The sequence below is a fragment of the Sus scrofa genome, chromosome X, assembly GCF_000003025.6.
Source record: "Sus scrofa isolate TJ Tabasco breed Duroc chromosome X, Sscrofa11.1, whole genome shotgun sequence".
In the NCBI taxonomy this organism is placed as follows: domain Eukaryota; kingdom Metazoa; phylum Chordata; class Mammalia; order Artiodactyla; family Suidae; genus Sus; species Sus scrofa.
The window spans coordinates 34,044,382-34,063,133 of record NC_010461.5 but is presented as its reverse complement, the minus strand read 5'-3'; the positions used below and the strand labels follow the sequence as shown (position 1 = coordinate 34,063,133).

General features: G+C 41.5%; 1 protein-coding gene across 2 annotated transcripts in view; it reads right to left on the bottom strand.

The window, feature by feature from the left end:
- The window catches only part of SYTL5 (synaptotagmin like 5), a 267,832-nt gene that overhangs the window by 2,994 nt on the left and 246,086 nt on the right, over positions 1-18,752 (bottom strand). The window lies entirely within an intron of this gene.

Below are 18,752 nucleotides of genomic sequence, written 5' to 3'. Positions count from 1 at the left end.
TCTAGCTATAGTAGTTTCTATCTTCAGAAATTAGATCTTGGAGTTCCCGTCGTGGCGCAGCAGAAATGAATCCAACCAAGAACCATGAGATTAAAGGTTTGATCCCTGGCCCCGCTCAGTAGGTTAAGGATCTGGCATTGCCATGAGCTGTGGTGTAGGCTGCAGACATGGCTCGGATCCCGCATTACTGTGGCTGTGGTGCAGGTCAGTAGCTGCAGCTTCAATTCAACCCCTAGCCCGGGAACCTCCATATGCCATGGGTTTGGCCCTAAAAAGACAAAAAAAAAAAAAAAAAAAAAAGAAAGTAGATCTTGAATGATACAGACAGCAAAATAAAAAGTGGTAGTCTTCAAACAGTGGGTTTTTCTTTCTTTCTTTTTTTAAAAAATTTTTAAATGATTTTAATTTTTTCCATTGTGGTGGGTTTACAATGTTCTGTCAATTTCTACTGTACAGCAAAGTGACCCAGGCATACATATGTATGTAGTCTTTTTCTCACATTATCCTCCATCATGTTTCATCACAAGTGACCAGGTACAGTTTTCCCGAAACACTGGCTTTTTTTTTTTCTTTTTTTTACTTTTCCTCTTTCTGATTCTATAGTTAATGGAAATATTCAAGTCCCTCTTAGAGAAATACCTCATAAGCCATTATGAAACCAATCAGCACAAGTGACCATTTTGCTTCAGCAATGCTTAATCATCCAGGTGGAGAAAGAGAGAAAGAATACTGGAGGAGAGGAAGGGGTGTGTGTGGGGGTTACTCTAAAGGTGTGGTAGCAGGACAAGGGTGAGGGAGTTGATTGTCGGGCTAAGAAAAAGTGATGATCTAATGAGGTACAGGATTAGTCTGAAAAGAAATAAGGACAGTAATGGGGCTAATACAGTAAAAGAATATAGGGAAGGATGAGTGATCTCCAGATGGTTGAAGACTGAGTATAATTAGTATAAAGATAAGAGACATTTGGGAGTTTCCTTGTGGCTCAGAGGGTTAAGGATCCAGCTTTGTCACTGTTGTGGTACGGGTCTGATCCCTCTCCCAAGAACTTCACATGCCATGGTGTGGCCAAAAAGAAAAAAAGGTAGGCGGCATTTAGCAAATAGGAGGTGACAGCCAGAGAATGGAGGAGGAAACATCATGGAAACTGAGATGTTAGAGAGTTGAATGGGCTGTCATGGCAAGAGTTAAGGCAGAGAAGATAAATGAGATTCAAGTTCCAAAGGCATACATATATACATGCGTATGTATGTATGGAGAAGACAACTGAATGTAGATAGGTGGCTGAAAGGAGAGGGTGATGGAAAATCATATGATAGGTGGCAGGAATCTCAGAGAAAGTCTCTTGCTTAGGTTAGGGAAGAAAAGAATGATCAACCGGAAAGGGCAGTGGAGAATTGGGAAGATACTGACTGTACCTTTCAACCAAGAAATATTGGCATATGGAAGAAAGAACAATATCCTCTATGAAAACTGACACAGGAGAAAGTCAAATTTACTTTAGGATTTCTCCTGAAAAAAAAAAAAAAGCAAAGATATAGGAAGCTTAATTTATTGTGAAGTGTGTGTGTGTGTGTGTGTCTGTGTGTGTGTGTGTGTGTGGTCCAGAAGGCATCACAGAAAAGTCTGGAAGAGAGTTCAGCTGGGACACACCCGGAGCAGTATGAAAATGACAGGACAACAGAAGACTAATGAGAAGGTTGGCAAGACATCTCATGCTTACAATCAAAGGATTATAGAAATAAGCATGGAGGAACTTGACAGGCTTTGAAGTTCCCATTTTAAAGTATAGTGTTTTGGTACCAAAACTGACTCTCGTGGTGATTTCTGAGTAACCTGTCCTAGACTCCAAGGCAGGAAGAGACAGGTCCAGCCCCCAACGTGGCCAGAACTGACCCTATGGTTTGGGCTGGGTCTGGCTCTCTCTGTCTCGGGGTCCAAGAGAGGTGACTCAGCAATCATCACAAGTTCCACAAGAAGGTGACAACACTCCCTGGAGAGTACAGTTGACCCTCAAACAACATAGGGTTAGGGGAGCTGACCCACCACACAGGTGAAAATCTGCATATAACTTTAAAGTGGGCCCTCTGTATCTGTGCTTCTGCATCCATGGATTAAACCAAAAATAGTTCATGTATAAGTGGGCCTACACAGTTCAAATCCATGCTGGTCAAGGGCCAAGTGTAGTTGGTTCCCCATGTGGGGCAGGAAAACTCAAAAGAGAACCTGAGACATTTTGTTGTCAGAAGGTAAGAATGACTTCAGAGGTAACTGAGGTAATATTTTTTTGAAAGCGAACATAAGGAGCTCCTGCGAATCAATAATAAAATATAGATAACAAAAATATTGGCAAAAGATTCAATCAGACAGTTCAAAAAAAGGACATGAATGGCCAATAAGCACATGAAAAGACATTTAATATCTTTAGTCATCAAGAAAATGAAAAATGAAAACCACAATATAATAACTTGGAGTGGTTAAAATTAAAATTGACTAGTATTAGATGAATAATACTAAGTGCTGACAGGAGGTAGAGCAATTGTAACGCTCATACACTGCTGATAAGAGTGTGAAGTGGTAAAAGTACTTTGGAAAACTGGTAGTTTCTTATAAAGTGAAACATACAATTTCCCTAAGACTCAACAATTCCATGCTTAGGTATTTATTTAAGAGAACAGAAAACACACATACACGAAAAGGCTTAAAGCTTTATTCATAATAACCCCCACTATAAATGGCCCAAGAGAATGTAAAAACTGGCCAGAGAGAATACTACTCAAGCGATAAAAATGAACAATCCACTGATATGTGCGACCTATAGATAAAATTCAAAATCATATTGAATGAAAGAAGCTTGTCCCAAATGAGTACGCACTGTATAATTCCCTTTACATGAAATTTGCAAAAAGACAAAACTAGTCTGCAGTGACAGAAATCAGCACAACAGTGGCCTCACCCATCAGAGGAGAAAGTGATTGGAATGAAGCATAAGGGAAACATCACGGGGTGTGAGACACGTTCTATCTTGATAGGGATGTGAGTTACATGGCTGTATACATTTTTCAAAACACATCCAACTGTACACTCTAAAGAGGTGCATTTTATTGTAGGTAAGTTATACATTAATAAAAAAAGAGTAAAAAGATGAAGGAATAAATAAGTTAGCCCGAAGAAAAAGCTAATAAAGGCCAACTGCTTACAATGTGAACACAAAAATATGATAATGATTAAGGTCAACTGGGGACCATAAAGCCACAATGATGTAAAATGGTCAAAACCCAGAAAACATGTTTTTAAAAGATGTGTATAATGATGTGAAGTATTCACAACATGCAAATGTGAGCCAAGGATGTTGGACAGATGCCCATCTACTAAGGATGAAGGGGTAGACTGTGAGAAAATGATGTTAGCCCAACATCAGAAGCACATAGATAAGATGATATTAAATTAGAATCGGTATGTGGATTGTGGGAAAATAGAGTTTCTAGAACACTGCACAGCTGAAGGAAGACATAGTTTTCAATTTTTTTTAACTCTGTTGTCTCCCCACAGATGAAGACAGAGCCTTGCTGATCTTGGTTTGAATATGAGAAAATACAGTAATTCCACTTCATTTAACAGTAGAGTAGCTGATACCATACTAACTCTCCTGCTGATAATTATAAATCTGGAAAAAAAAAAAGAAACAAACAAACAGCTTCCTGAACTCACTGTAATTCAAGGAAAAGCAGGCAAAGACTGGAGAAAGTATGACCCTGAAAGAATGGAAGCACACTGGATGCAATCCACATTTAGTTGCCTTTTCCTCTTGCATCTGCATGGTGCATTGGACATGGAACTCAAGCAGAAGGCTGAAGTCTTCCTGGGCTGAGGATTCAGGAGACAGATAGTGGCTAGAGAGGCTAGGAATTGAGGAAGAGACATAAGAAGGAAGAAAGCCACAAGGAAGGAGGCTCCAAATCTGCATATAAATTCATCTCAAATCCTTAACTGACCCCTGAGCTGTGTCTGTGCAGAGCAAAGCTCCGAGGAGTCCTGGTGAAAAACAACACTTGAAGGAAAAAGGGCTGAACAGAGATCTCAGTAGCTGATCAGTGCCAGAGACTGAGTCAAGTTAAAGAGGCTCAGTGAACAAACTGGGCTCCTAAAAACCTGGAAGTAAAGAAAGGCTAAGCTTCTGCACTAAGATAAAGCAAAAGAGATCTGCTCTCAAAGGCTAAAACCAAACTTCCATAATATCAAGCTGATGAACTAGTAATTTAATTGTCTGCAAGAAAGAAAATGAGGCTAGCCTATGTATGTAAACATTCCTTTGAACTAGCAGTATTCAAATCTTTAGAGAATTCCAAAGCATGTTTGTTTATGTAGGTTACATCTACCAATATTTACAATGTTAAAAATTAAAACTGAGAAGAAAACAATCCTATTTACAATCACATCAAAAAGAATAAAGTATCTAGGAATAAATTTATCCAAGGAGGTGAAAGACCTATATACTGAAAACCATAAGACAATAATGAAGGAAACTGAAGACGCAAATAAATGGAAAGATGTTCTGTACACACAGATTGGGAGAATTAATATTGTTAAATTGTCCATATGACTCAATGCAATATAAGAGTCAGTGCAAATCCTATTGAAATTTCAAAGGCATTTTACCAGAAATAGAACAAATAATTCTAAAATTAATATAGAACCACAAGGAGTTCCTGTTGTAGTGCAGCAGAAACGAATGTGACTAGGAACCATGAGGTTGTGGGTTTGATCCCTGGCCTTGCTCAGTGGGTTAATGATCTGGCATTGCTGTGAGCTATGGTGTAGGTCACAGACACGGCTTGGATCCTGCATTGCTGTGGCTGTGGTGTAGGCTGGCAGCTGTAGCTCCAATTAGGCCCCTAGCCTGGGAAACTCGATATGCTGTGGATACAGCCCTAAAAAGAAGAAGAAAAAAAAAAAAAAAAGGAACCACAAAAGACCCTGAGCAGCTAAGGCAATCTTGAGAAAAAGGAGCAAAGCTGCAAGCATCATATTCTATTTTCTTTCTTTCTCTTTTTTGTCTTTTTGTATCTTTAGGGCCGTACCCACAGCATATGGAGGTTTCTAGGCTAGAGGTCGAATCAGAGCTATAGGTGCTGGCCTACACCAGAGCCACAGCAACATGGGATCTGAGCCCCGTCTGTGACCTACACTACAGCTCATGGCAACACCAGATCCTTAACCCACTGAGTGAGGCCAGGGATCGAACCCACGTCCTCATGTATGCTAGTTGGGTTCGTTAACCGCTGAGCCATGATGGGAACTCTGTGGAAGCATCACATTCCATTTGTTGATTTCAAACTACATTACAAAAAAGCTATAACAATCAAAACAGTATGGTGTTGGCATAAAAACTGACACATTGACCAAATGAACTGAATACAGAGGCCAGAAATAAATCAATTCATATACAGTCAATAAATTTACAACAAAGGAGCCAAGAATGTACAATGGGAAAAGGACAATCTATTAAGTGGTGTTGGGAAAACTGGATAACCAGATGTAAAAGAATGAAACACTACACAAAAAAAATCAATTCAAAATGGATCAAAGACGAATATAAGACCTGAAAATCCCAGAAGTAAACATAGTCACTAAGCTCCTTGACTTCAATTTTAGCAATAATTTTTTTGGATCCAACTTCAGAAGTGAAGGCAACAAAAGAAAAAGGTGGGAATACATCAAACTAAAATGCTTCTGTACAGCAAAGGATACCATCAACAAAATGAAAAGGCAACCTATCAAATGTGAGACTATATCTGCAAATCATCTATCTGATAAGAGGTTAATATCCAGGATATGTTAAGAAATCATACAGCTCAATAGCAAAACACTAGTCAACCCAATGAAAAAATAGGTAGAAGATCTGAATAGATTAGTTTTCCAAGGAAGACATGCAGATGGCCAATGGGTCCATGAAAAGATGCTCAACATCACTAATCATCAGGGAAATGCTAAACAAAACCACAGAAATATCACCTCATACCTGTCAGAGTGGCTATTATCAGAAAAACAAGAGATAGGTGTTGGGAGGAAATGGAGAAAATGGAACCTTGTGCCCTTCTGGTGGGAATGTAAATTGGTGCAGCCACTAGGAAACAGCATGAAGGTTCCTCAAAAATTTTAAAAAAGGACTACCATATGACCCACCAATTCCATTTCTGGTTGCTTTTCTGAAGAAAATGAAAATACTTAGTTGAAAAAAAAATGCATCCCTATGTTCATTGCAGCATTATTTATCAAGCTATATATGCTAAGCTATGGAAATTAATGTCCATCAATGGATGAATGGATAAAGAAGATGTGGTACATCTATCAATGGAATACTATTCAGCCATAAAAAGAGGAAATCTTGCATTTGCAACAATGTAGATAGATCTTGAGAGCATTATGCTAAGAGAAATAAGTCACAGAAAGTGAAATACCATATGATCTCATTTATATGTGAAGTTTAAAAAACCAACCAACTCCAAGCTCAAGAACAGACTGGTGGTCACCAGAGAGGTGGGGGGAGTGTAGATGAAATGGGTGAAGGGGGTCAAAAAGCACAAACTAGTGAATAAGTCATGAAAAAGAAAGGTAACAGCATGATGACTATTGTTAGTAACACTGTATTTCACATTTGAAAGTTATTAATACTAAGACAGTGGATTTTTTTTTTTTTTTTTTTTTGTCTTTTTAGGGCCTCACCGTGACATATGGAGGTTCCCAGGCTAGGGGTCGAATGGGAGCTGAAGCCACCGGCCTACGCCGCAGCCACAGCCGAGCAACATCTGTGACCTACACCACAGCTCACAGAAATGCCAGATCCTTAACCCACTGAGCAAGGCCAGGGACCAAACCCTCATCCTCATGGATACTAGTCAGGTTTGTTAACCTCTGAGCCACGACGGGAACTCCCAAAGAGTGGATCTTAAGGGTCCTCATCATGAGAAGAAAAAAATTTTGTTAACTGTATATGGTAACAGATATTAACTAGACATATCATGGTGATCCTTTCACAGTATATAAAATACTGAATCATTATGTTTTACACCTGAAGCTAATTTAATGTTACATGTCAGTTATACCTCAATTAAGACAAAGTTTTTAAAAATGTATATTTCATTTAGAAAAAAAATTCCTGTTAATATACCCATTTTTAAGAAAAACAACATATATTTTGCAAAATTAATAAAAATGAGATGAGTGGCTTTATTTTGCAGTATTGCAAGTCTCTTCAAAGTTTGCCATAAAAGCAGATTTCTAGATGTTCATATATGCTTTTCCATTCAGTCTGCTGCAATAGAAATGATGTCTTGATTAAACTATGAGAAGAAAATCTGATTTCACAGAATTATATATATATATATATATTTGCCTTTTTTAGGGCTGCACCCAAGGCATATGGAGGTTCCCAGGCTAGAGGTCTAATTGGAGCCACAGCTGCCAGCCTATGCCACAACCTCAGCAATGCCAGATCTGAGCCACGTCTGCAACCCACACCACAGCTCAGGGCAACACCAGCTCCCTAACCCACTGAGCGAGGCCAGGGATTGAACCTGCAACCTCACGGTTCCTAGTCGGATTTGTTAACCACTGTGCCATGACAGGAACTCCACAGAATTTTGTATTTGGAAAAGAGAGGAATAGTTCAATAATCTTATTTAGATAACTGTGGATATTTTTCTTTGATTAAAACTCAGCAAATGGTAGTTCCTTAAAGACTAATGTCCCTCAGAAAACTAAATATAGAACTGCCATATGATCCAGCAAGCCCATTCCTGGGCATATACCTGGACAAAACTTTCATTCAAAAAGATACATACACCTCTATGTTCATTGCAGCACTATTCACAATAGCCAAGACATGGAAACAACCTAAAGGTCCAACAACAGATGAATGGATTAAGAAGATGGGGTGCATATACACAATGGAATACTACTCGGTCATAAAAAGGAACAAAATAATGCTATTTGCAGCAAGATGGATAGAACTAGAGACTCTCATACTGAGTGAAGTAAGTCAGAAAGAGAAAGACAAATACCATATGTGGAATCTAACACACAGCACATATGAACCTATCTACAGAAAAGAAACAAACTCATGGACATAGAGAACAGACTTGTGGTTGCCAAGGGGAAGGGGGAGGGAGTGGGAGGGACTGGGAGTTTGGGGTTAGTAGATGCAAACTACTGTATTTGGAATGGATAAGCACTTGCGATGGAACATGATGGAGGATAATGTGAAAAACAGAATGTATATAAACTATAACTGGGACACTTTGCTGTATAGCAGAAATTGACAGAACATTGTAAACCAATAAAATAAAATAAAATAAAATGTTGCTGTTTGGCTGAAAAAAAAAAGGATTAATGTCAATATGGAAAACTTTATACTGTATTGCATTAAAATCCATTCGCCTAGCTTGCATTTTGAATGGATCTTTCATCCACACACAATTTTGCAACTTATGAATTGGTCATTTAGAAAATATTGGGGAGTTCCTGTTGTGGCGCAGTGGTTAACGAATCCGACTAGGAACCATGAGGTTGCGGGTTCGGTCCCTGCCCTCGCTCAGTGGGTTAACGATCCGGCGTTGCCATGAGCTGTGGTGTAGGTTGCAGACGTGGCTCGGATCCCGCGTTGCTGTGGCTCTGGCGTAGGCTGGTGGCTGCAGCTCCGATTCGACCCCTAGCCTGGGAACCTCCATATGCCGCGGGAGTGGCCCAAGAAATAGCAACAACAACAAAGACAAAAAAAAGACCAAAAAAAAAAAAAAAAAAAAAAAAGAAAATATTGGTTCACTGAGTCAGGCAGATCTTCCAAAGGTAGAAAAAATTTGTCAAACAATGTCAAAAAATCACCTTGGGGAGTTCCTGTTGTGGCACAGTGGTTAACGAATCTGACTAGGATCCATGAGGTTGCGCGTTCGATCCCTGGCCTTGCTCAGTGGGTTGGGAATCCGACGTTGCCGTGAGCTGCGGTGTAGGTTGCAGAAGCGGCTCAGATCCCGCGTTGCCGTGGCTGTGGTGTAGGCCGGCGGCTAGAGCTCCGATTAGACCCCTAGCCTGGGAACCTCCATATGCCGTGGGAGCGGCCCAAGAAATGGCAAAAAGACAAAAAAAAAAAAAAAAAATCACCTTGGCTTATGTGATTCCCAATCCTATCAGAAACGTGTCCAAGTATTAGCAAGCTATCACAAAGAAGAGTGTGTACAAGTTTTCCAAAATTCGAATTTTCACTTCAAAGCTCAAATTTTATCATGGGCCGTAAACACTGTCAGTTATTTTCCTCCAAGTGACAGACTCATTTTGTTCATTTTTGAGAAAATGTGTGCCCACTCCTCAAGCCTGAATAACCAGAGTTTATCTGTCATTCATTCTTTACTGTAAAAATAATGAAAAATGCAGCCAGTTCAACATGCAACTCCAATGCACAAGTGTTTTTCCTTGAGACAACCCTCATACTTTGGCATGCGGAAAAAAAAAATCTTAAAATCATGTGCAAGGTCAAGATTTAAAGACACTGATCATTTTTACGCCTTCAGGACTTTAAAAATGAAAAGCAGTATTTCAGTCTATTCTATTTTACTGTGTATGTATTTAGGCAAAGAGAGTGCAAAAGTGTCTGCGGTTTTACTCACCATTGCTCCTGGACCATCAGAACAAAAGTCAGCACAGTGAAAAAAGGAAGTAAGGAAAATAGCTTCGGCCTTGCTGACCGCTCACATACCCACCCAGCCCCAGCCCTGAAAAGGTTTTAGGACAATCAAGGGTCTGCAGACTACACACCGTGAACGGCTGCCTTAAACTGAAGGGTACTGATTGTGAATGTAATTCTGGAATGGTGACAGAAGCTTGAATAGAGAGGCATGTAAGCACAATAAAAATTTGGCTTTTTTCTCAACTCAGGGAGGACCAATGGACAGGGTACCTTGTAGAGACCCAAAGCACAAGGGAAAGGGCCATTTAAATTTGCCCCATCTGTGTCTGTTGTCTGCAGCTATCTTTCTATCAATAAATTCTCTAATCCTTCACTAATTTAATCAGAAATGAATAGCAGAGATGAATGGACTCTTTTGGCCCACTGAGCACCCAGACACCGCACTCACTTTATCTCATTTAATCTTCACAAGAAGTCACAAAGATTTCCTCTCCTTCCAGCTTTACTTGCTTTTTAACAATATTCAATTTGTTGTCATGTGCTATCACTTATATGTGGACTCTAAAAGAAATGACACAAATGAATCTATTTACAAAACAGATATAGACTCACAGACATAGAAAACAAACTTACCACTGATAGACCTAATCAAACTTACAAGTTTTTGCACAGCAAAGGAAACCATCCGAAAAAAAAAAAAAAAGAAAGAAAGGAAAAGAAAAGCTATGGAATGGGAGAAAATAGTTGAAGATGATGCATTTGACAAGGGCTTAATCTCCAAAATATATAAAAACTCAACAACAAAAAAAACCCAATCATCGGAAATGGGCAGAAGGCTTAAATAGACATTTCTCCAAAGAAAACACATGGATGACCAGCAGGCACATGAAAAGATGCTCAATAGCAGTAATCATTAGAGAAATGCCAATCAAAACTACAATGAGGTACCACCTCACACTGGTCAGAATGGCCATCATTCATAAGTCCACAAATAACAAGTGCTGGAGGGGGTGTGGAGAAAAGGGAACCCTCCTGCACTGTTGGTGGGAATGTAAACTGGTACAACCACTATGGAGAACAGCATGGGGGTTCCTCAGAAAACTAGAAATAGAATTACCATATGATCCAAAATTCCACTCCTGGGCATATATCCAGACCAAACTGTAATTCAAAAAGATACCTGCACCCATATGTTCATTAGCACTATTCACAATAGCCAAGACATAGAAACAACCTAAATGTCCACCAAGGATGAATGGATTAAGAAGATGTGGTGCTACTCAGCCATAAAAAATAATGAAATAATGCCATTTGCAGCAACATGGATGCAACGAGAGATTTTCATACTAAGTGAAGTAAGTCAGAAAGAAAAAAACAAATACCATAGTATGTAACTTATACGTGGAATCTAAAATATGGCACAAATGAACCTATCAACAGAACAGAAACAGACTCACAAACATGAAGAGACTCATAGTTGCCGAGGGGCAGGGGGAGGGAGTGAGATGGGCTGGGAGATTGGGGTTAGTAGATGCCAGCTATCATATTTAGAATGGATAAGGAATGAGGTCCTGCTGTACAGCACAGGGAATTATATCCAGTCTTTTCTGACAGAACACGATGGATAGTACTATGAGAAAAAGCATGTGAATATATACATACATATATATATATGTGTGTGTGTGTGTGTATGACTAGGTCACTTTTCTGTAGAATAGAAATTAACATGACACTGTCAATCAACTATACTAAAAAATTTTTTTAAAATAATATCCTAAAAAAAAAAAGAAAAACATCAAAGTCTTTGTTTCTCTGCCTGTGGCTGATGTTGAGAGTTTGCATTATAAAGTTAGAATCATGCTTAACTCGCTTAAAATACAGCACATGTTTCTCCTTAGGAGAAAGACATTAAGCATGAGGCAAGGCATCATACTTGGTTAATCAGAATCAGTTTTACTGGTGAATGTGCAGTGCAACATGCATTTCTATTATTATTATTTAAAAATTTTTTGAAGTATAGTTGATTTACAATGTTAGTTTCTGGCACACAGCAAAGCGCTTCAATTATACATATTTATATACTCTTTTATGTATTTATATATTCCTTTTCATATACTTTTCTTTTTTCTTTTTTTTTTTTTTTTTGGTGTTTCTAGGGCTGCACCCTTGGCATATGGAGGTTCCCAGGCTAGGAGTTGAAATGGAGCTGCAGCTGTAGCTGCAGATCTGAGCTCTGGCTGCACCCTACACCACAGCTCACAGCAACGCTGGATCCTTAATCCATGGAGCAAGGCCAGAGACTGAACTTGTGTCCTCAAGGATACTATTCAGATTTGTTTCTGCTGAGCCACAACGGGAACGCCTCAAATACATTTCCATTGTGGTTTATTACAGGATGCTACGAACAGTTCTCTGTGCTGTACAGCAGGACTTTGTTGTTTACCTAGCTTATATAGAATAGTGTATGTCTTTTACTCCCATAATCCTAATTTATCCCTCCCCTACCCCCCTTTACCCTTTTGTAACCATAGATTTGTTTTCTATGTCTGTGAGTCTGTTTCTGTTTTGTAAATAAGTTTATTTGTATCATATTTTAGGTTCTACATATTAATTATATATGTCTTTCTCTTTTTGACTTCACTTAGTATGATAATCACTAGGTCCATCAACGTTGCTACAAGGCATTACTTCATTCATTTTTATGGCTGATTAGCATTCCATTGTGTATGTGTGTGTGTGTGTGTGTACACAGAGCAAAGAAAACCAGAAACAAAATGAAAAGACAAGCCATGGACTAGGAGAAAATATCTGCGAATGATGAGACTGACAAGGGCTTAATTTACAAAAAATACCAATAGCTCATACAACTCAATACAAAAAAAAAAACCAAAAACCCTAACAGCCCAATAAAAAAAAAGGGGCAGAAGACCTAAATAGACATTTTTCCAAAGATGACACACAGATGACCAATAGGCACATGAAAAGATGCTCAACATTGCTAATTATTAGAGGAATGCAAATCAAAACTACACCTCACACCACTGAGAATGGCCATCATGGAGTTCCCGTCGTGGCTCAGTGGTTAACGAATCCAACTGGGAACCATGAGGTTGAGGGTTCAATCCCTGGCCTTGCTCAGTGGGTTAAGGATCCGGTGTTGCCGTGAGCTGTGGTGTAGGTCGAAGACACAGCTCGGATCTGGCATTGCTGTGGCTCTGGCATAGGCCGGCAGCTACAGCTCCAATTGGATCCCTAGCCTGGGAACCTCCATATGGCATGAGTGCGGCCCCAGAAAAGAGGGGGAAAAAAAAAAAAGAATGACCATCATTAAAAAGGCTACAAATAACAAATGCTGGAGAGGATGTGGAGAAAAGGGAACCCTCCTTCACTGTTGCTGGGAATGTAAATTAGTACAACCACTATGGAGAACAGTATGGGTGTTCCTTAAAAGAATAAGAGTAGAACTACCAGGAATTCCTGTTGTGGCACAGTGGAAACTAGTATTGGACTAGTATCCATGAGGATGTGGGTTTGATCCCTGGCTTTGCTCAGTGGGTCAGGGATCCAGCATTGCTATGAGCTGTGGTGTAGCTTGCAGACGTGGCTTGGATCCCTTGTTGCTGTGGCTGCGGCCTAGGCTGGCAGCTATAGCTCCAATTTGACCCCTAGCCTGGGAACTTTCATATGCGGTGGGTGCAGCCCTACCACATGATCTAGCAATCCCATTCCTGGCCATGTAACCAGGGAAAACTAATTCAAAAAGATACACGTACCTCTATGTTCAAAGCAGTACTGTTTACAACAGCCGAGACGTAGAAGCAACCTAAATGTCCACTGGCAGATGAATGGATAAAGAAGATGTGATACACACACACACACACACCCCGAAATAAATTTCTATTATGATGATGTCATTTCTCAAGATGCTCAGCTTAAGGTTTGTTTTCCTATTTTTTCTATGGCTGTGTCAGAGTTTGGGGGAAATAATTTCTGTGTACAATATGGAATTTTCTTTTGTTGGTCTGTCTCTTTCCCCAACAGAAGTGACAAGGCTCCCCAGAGGATGAGGCTGTGCTTAGGCAGCAGTGCTCTGAGACTAACAAACTGATTTCACATGAAACTGAAATGCTGTCATCTGTCTGAGCATAGATCAAACCTGAATCCGTCTCTCTGGAGCTCCTTCAATGTGTCTTGTAATTACCTAGAGGTCTATTTGACTCTTGGGTGGGCTATTGAGTGGGTTTCTGATGTCTGCTCAGCCTAATCTTGGAGAAAAGAGTCACCTCTTCCTTGGGAAGATTGGGATGGGAAGAAATGCTCTCATTTCCCAACAAGTGGCAGCAGTTTCAGAAGATGGTCCAGTGACGGGACTGAGTTCCAAGCTCTCTAAAGTAATGCTCCTTGGACTATAGTCCTCCTACTGGCTACTGGTCCTTGGACCATTTGTTAGTGGTTCACAAAGAGACAGAGAGCTGGCCCTGGAATGCAAGTCAGAAATGTTAACAAATGCATTATTTAATTTTGCTGATATATATATATATAAAATTTGCTGATATATTTATATATATATATATATATATTTGACTGCATCTGTGGCATATGGAAGTTCCTGGGCTGGTGATCAGCTCTGAGCTGCAGACACAGCTGCAGCAACAATGGATCCTTAACCCACTGCGCTGGGCCAGGGATCAAACCTGAGCCTCGGCAGTGACCCAAGCTGCTGCAGTGACAATGCTAGATCCTTAACTGCTGCATCACAGCAGGAACTCCTGGCTGATATTTTTTGAAAGCAAAACTTTCTCAGCAAAGGAGGCAGTATGCTGATTTACATTCTGACATAAACTCCTTATTCTATCACAGACCAGTGCTCTGAGTAGCACCGCCCCAGAGGAGGGCCAGAGGAGAGACACATTTCTTTGTCTCTAGGGGAACAATTAGGAACTTAAGAATTCGAAAAAGGAAACACAGCAGACCTTTCCAAAGGCACAGCAGCTCTTGCACTAGCCTGAGTAACCTCAGTCATTGCTAGATTTCTGTAATCAGACAGCCTCTGCAGTTTGAGTCAGTAATTTTGCTGAAGAATTTCTAAATTCTAGACAGGCAGCCTAGACTAGGTTATGTCTTAGGCTGGAAAGAAGGCCCATGGCTATTAAAATAGGCTCGGCCAGAATATATGCCAGTGTCACATGGGGCAGTTTGCAATTACTGAGGAACCTGATGTGTTCCCAGACTGGTGGGCCATTCTAGAAAGCTTTGCACTCAGTTCAGGAACAGTCATAGACAAGAGTGATTTGTACTGCTTCACAAACACACACACACACACAACACACACACCCCCACAAAACTATACCCATGTCAGTAGCCTTCTCTTTGGCATCATCTCATTTTCAGAGAAACAAGATTAGTAAAAAGCATTCTAATGTCTTAGCCCTGGTGTAACAATTAGGAGTCGTGGGCAGGGACATGACCTTCACATTGATTACCTGTCTCAAGGTGGAGAAAGAGCATCTAAGTACTTGAGAAGAATCAATGTTGATTCTGATTTTTGAACTTCATTCTGAATAGCACACGATCCGTTACGCCACGACACTGTATCTGTCTTTGGGGGGAGCTGCACGGTGAATACTAATCACTCATTGATTCATTCATTCACCAGGAATATATTGCAATTAGCATAGTTCATGGATCCCGAGATACCCTCCCCCCCACACACACATTTTAACATCTCTGAAGTGGAGAGTGTCTTACAATCAATGACATTTTATTTTTTTTTAGCCTAAGTCCTAGTGGAAAACAGATGGCAGATTCTAATGGGAATTGAAGAGGACATAATGAAAGGATTATTTATAATGGGTGAGCATGGTGAAACAAACTATTAAGGGACAGTGAAGCACTTGAGAGCTGGCAGCATCAGAGGACATTTGCTACCCTAGGCTTGAAGGGCAAGCAGAGGGACTGATTACTGGAACCCAGAGAGAACTCGCAGCGGAACACAGCCTTTAACCTTTAACAAGCCTCAGCCCAGCAGGGAGGGAGTGTGGGGTGGGGGTGGGGTAAACACCCTGAACACCTCTTGCCCTCTGATCTCCCATTATTGGCTCCAGTTGGCCACACCCAACTGAAGACCAGCATGTGAAGGATCAGAGCACAAAGCAGTGGAGAAACCTGCAGGGAGGGGCTCTGGTGGGGCAGACAGAGAATACCCAGCACAGTTCAGCCATTCACCCTCAGCATCTTCTCAGGTCCCCATACCTACCGCAGAAGTCTGCAGACTACAGCCAATAGGCTGGCCATCTTTTTGCTTTTGTTTTTGTTTTAGGTCTGCACCCATGGCCCGTGGAAGTTCCCATGCTAGGAGTCAAATTGGAGAGGCAGCTGCTGGCCTACACCACAGCCAGTTCCGAGCCATGTCTGTGACCTACACCATAGCTCACGACAACACCAGATCCTTAACCCACTGAGCGAGGCCAGGGATCAAACCTGCATCTGCATGGTCCAATTCTTAACCTGCTACAACATGACAGGAACTCCTGGCCGTCTGTTTTTGTCATTAGTCTTACTGGAACACAGACATACACGTTTTTAAAATGTATTAGTTGTGGCTGCTTCTGCTCTGCAATGGCAGAGGTGAGTAGCGGCCGCAAAGACAGTGTGGCTCAGGAAGCCTGAACTATTTACTATCTGTCACATATGATCAGAGCCTTTCCTGACCCCTGGCTACTGTATCACTGCAGGGGAATATCAGTTCTCTCTTAAGTCCACTTGTAACCTAAAACCTTAGCCACCACCAGTGCTCTTCCTAGAAGCCAGGAGGAGGAGAAAGAGGGTGGAAGACAATAGTTCAGCTAAAACAAAGGTGCTTCAATCTCACTTGGGCAGTTGGTCATGAGCTCTCTGTTGAGATCCATTTCAAATTCTCCTTACTCTCTGCCAGCACTTCAGCTGATGTTCTTTACCTGGAGGACTGATCCAAGCCTTCGTTCCTGAAGGATCTGATTCCTTAGTGGCCATTTTTATTGGGTTACCACAGTTTTCCCCCGACGAGGAGCACAGCGTATCAGAGGACTGAGAGATGCCTCCATAAATCCCCGAGCTCCAGACATAGCTCTCCTGGTAACCATGATGCCTGAGCAGCTCCATCTCCTCTTGATAATCACCTGAGCCTCTTCTCTCCCTGTAGGTTCAGGGATGTGAGGAGGCCCAAATATTTCAGAGGCATTCTCAGCTTGCCATGGAAGAGAACCATGACTGTTTCCTACGTAAGCTGCTTCAATGGGGCTCTCTTGCCCAGTGGATTTTTGTTGGGATTGGCCAGAGGAAGGCAAAGACACTGGGCACCGGAGCGCTTACGCTCACTGAACCCAGGCTCATGTAGACATATAGGAAAAACTACTCAAGCAAGCCAGGAGGCATCATGACAGGAGGGGCGGTGCATCTTGGTCTCTGAACCCATGTGTTCTGGCTAGGAGGGCAACAGCACCATATTTTGGCTGCTGGTTTAAAGCGTATACTCTATCTTGTAAGGTATCTCTCCAGCCTAAGTACTGAGTATCAGCTGATTCTATAACTGAGCTTTGAGTAAACCATTCCAGTCTTCTATCAAACCAGTTATTTGGAAGTTCCCATTGTGGTGCAGTGGAAATGAATCCAACTAGAACCATGAGGTTGTGGGTTTGATCCCTGGCCTCGCTGTGAGCTGTGGTGTAGGTTGCAGATGCGGCTCGGACTCCGAGTTGCTATGGCTGTGGTGTAGGCCGGCAGCTGTAACGCCGATTCGACCCCTAGCCGGGGACCTCCATGTGCGATGGGTGCGGCCCTAAAAAGCGAAAAAACAAAAACCCACCAAAAAACAGTTATTTTTGGGTGCTGAGACATGAGTAAACAACAAATTCTGCACCGTGAACTCACAGGTGCACTCTCTTCACGCTAAACTGGGTTTCTAGGGCAGAGTGACGTGTTCTTTGAGTCTAAGTATAATGGTGCATTCACAGGACAGAGAGAACAATCTTTACTTTCTTGGTTAGGAAAAGATCACCACCTCCTGCTCTGTGTTCTAATGCGCCCCAGAGGAGTCTTAACTATCTTTACATAGGGAATAGCAGACTCATCCATCCCATTGATGACATCCTTGCCTTTCCGGATGTCTTTTTTTTTTTTTTTTAAATTGGTTGGCCACCCCCCCCACGGCATGTAGAAGTTGCAGAGCCAGAGATCGAATGCAAGCCACAGCAGTGACAATGCCGCATAGCTATGCTGTAGCCCACAAGGAAGTTCCAGATGTGCTGTCTTTACCAGAACAAAGCAACAAAGTCTCTAGCATCTGGTACCCAAATATTGAATGGGAAAATAGTTTTTTTTTTTTTTTTGGTCTTTTTTGTCTATTTAGGGCTGCGCCTGTGGCATATGAAGTTTCCCATGCTAGGGGTCAAATTGGAGCTGCAGCTGCCAGCCACAGCCACAGCAACGCAGGATCGGAGCCGCATCTGTGACCTACACCACAGCTCACGGCAACGCCGGATCCTTAACCCACTGAGCAAGGCCAAGGATCAAACCCGCGTCCTCATGGATTCTAGTCAGGTTCTTTAACCACTGAGCCACGATGGGAATTCCAAAACGCTTTCTTTTTAATTCCTTTCAGTAAGGATAATCAGAAGCAGGAGTGTTTGCTGTAGAGAGCAAAGGGAATCTTTTAGAGGGAACATATATCTTTCAATGAGCATCTTTGCACATTCTGGGAAACCTAAAAGAAAAATCCCCCCCTTGGAGTTCCCATCATGGCTCAGTGGTTAACGAATCCGACTAGGAACCATGAGGTTGCAGGTTCAATCTCTGGCCTTGCTCAGTGGGTTAAGGATCCAGTGTTGCTGTGAGCTGTGGTGTAGGTTGCAGACGCGGCTTGGTTCCCACGTTGCTGTAGCTGTGGTGGGCGGCTACGGCTCCAATAGACCCCTCGCCTGGGAACCTCCATGTGCCACAGGTGCAGCCCTAGAAAAGACAAAAAAAAAGAAAGAAAGAAAGAAAAAATCCTTCTTAATTACTTGCTCCTTGATTTTATTTTCTGGGTATTAGAGGC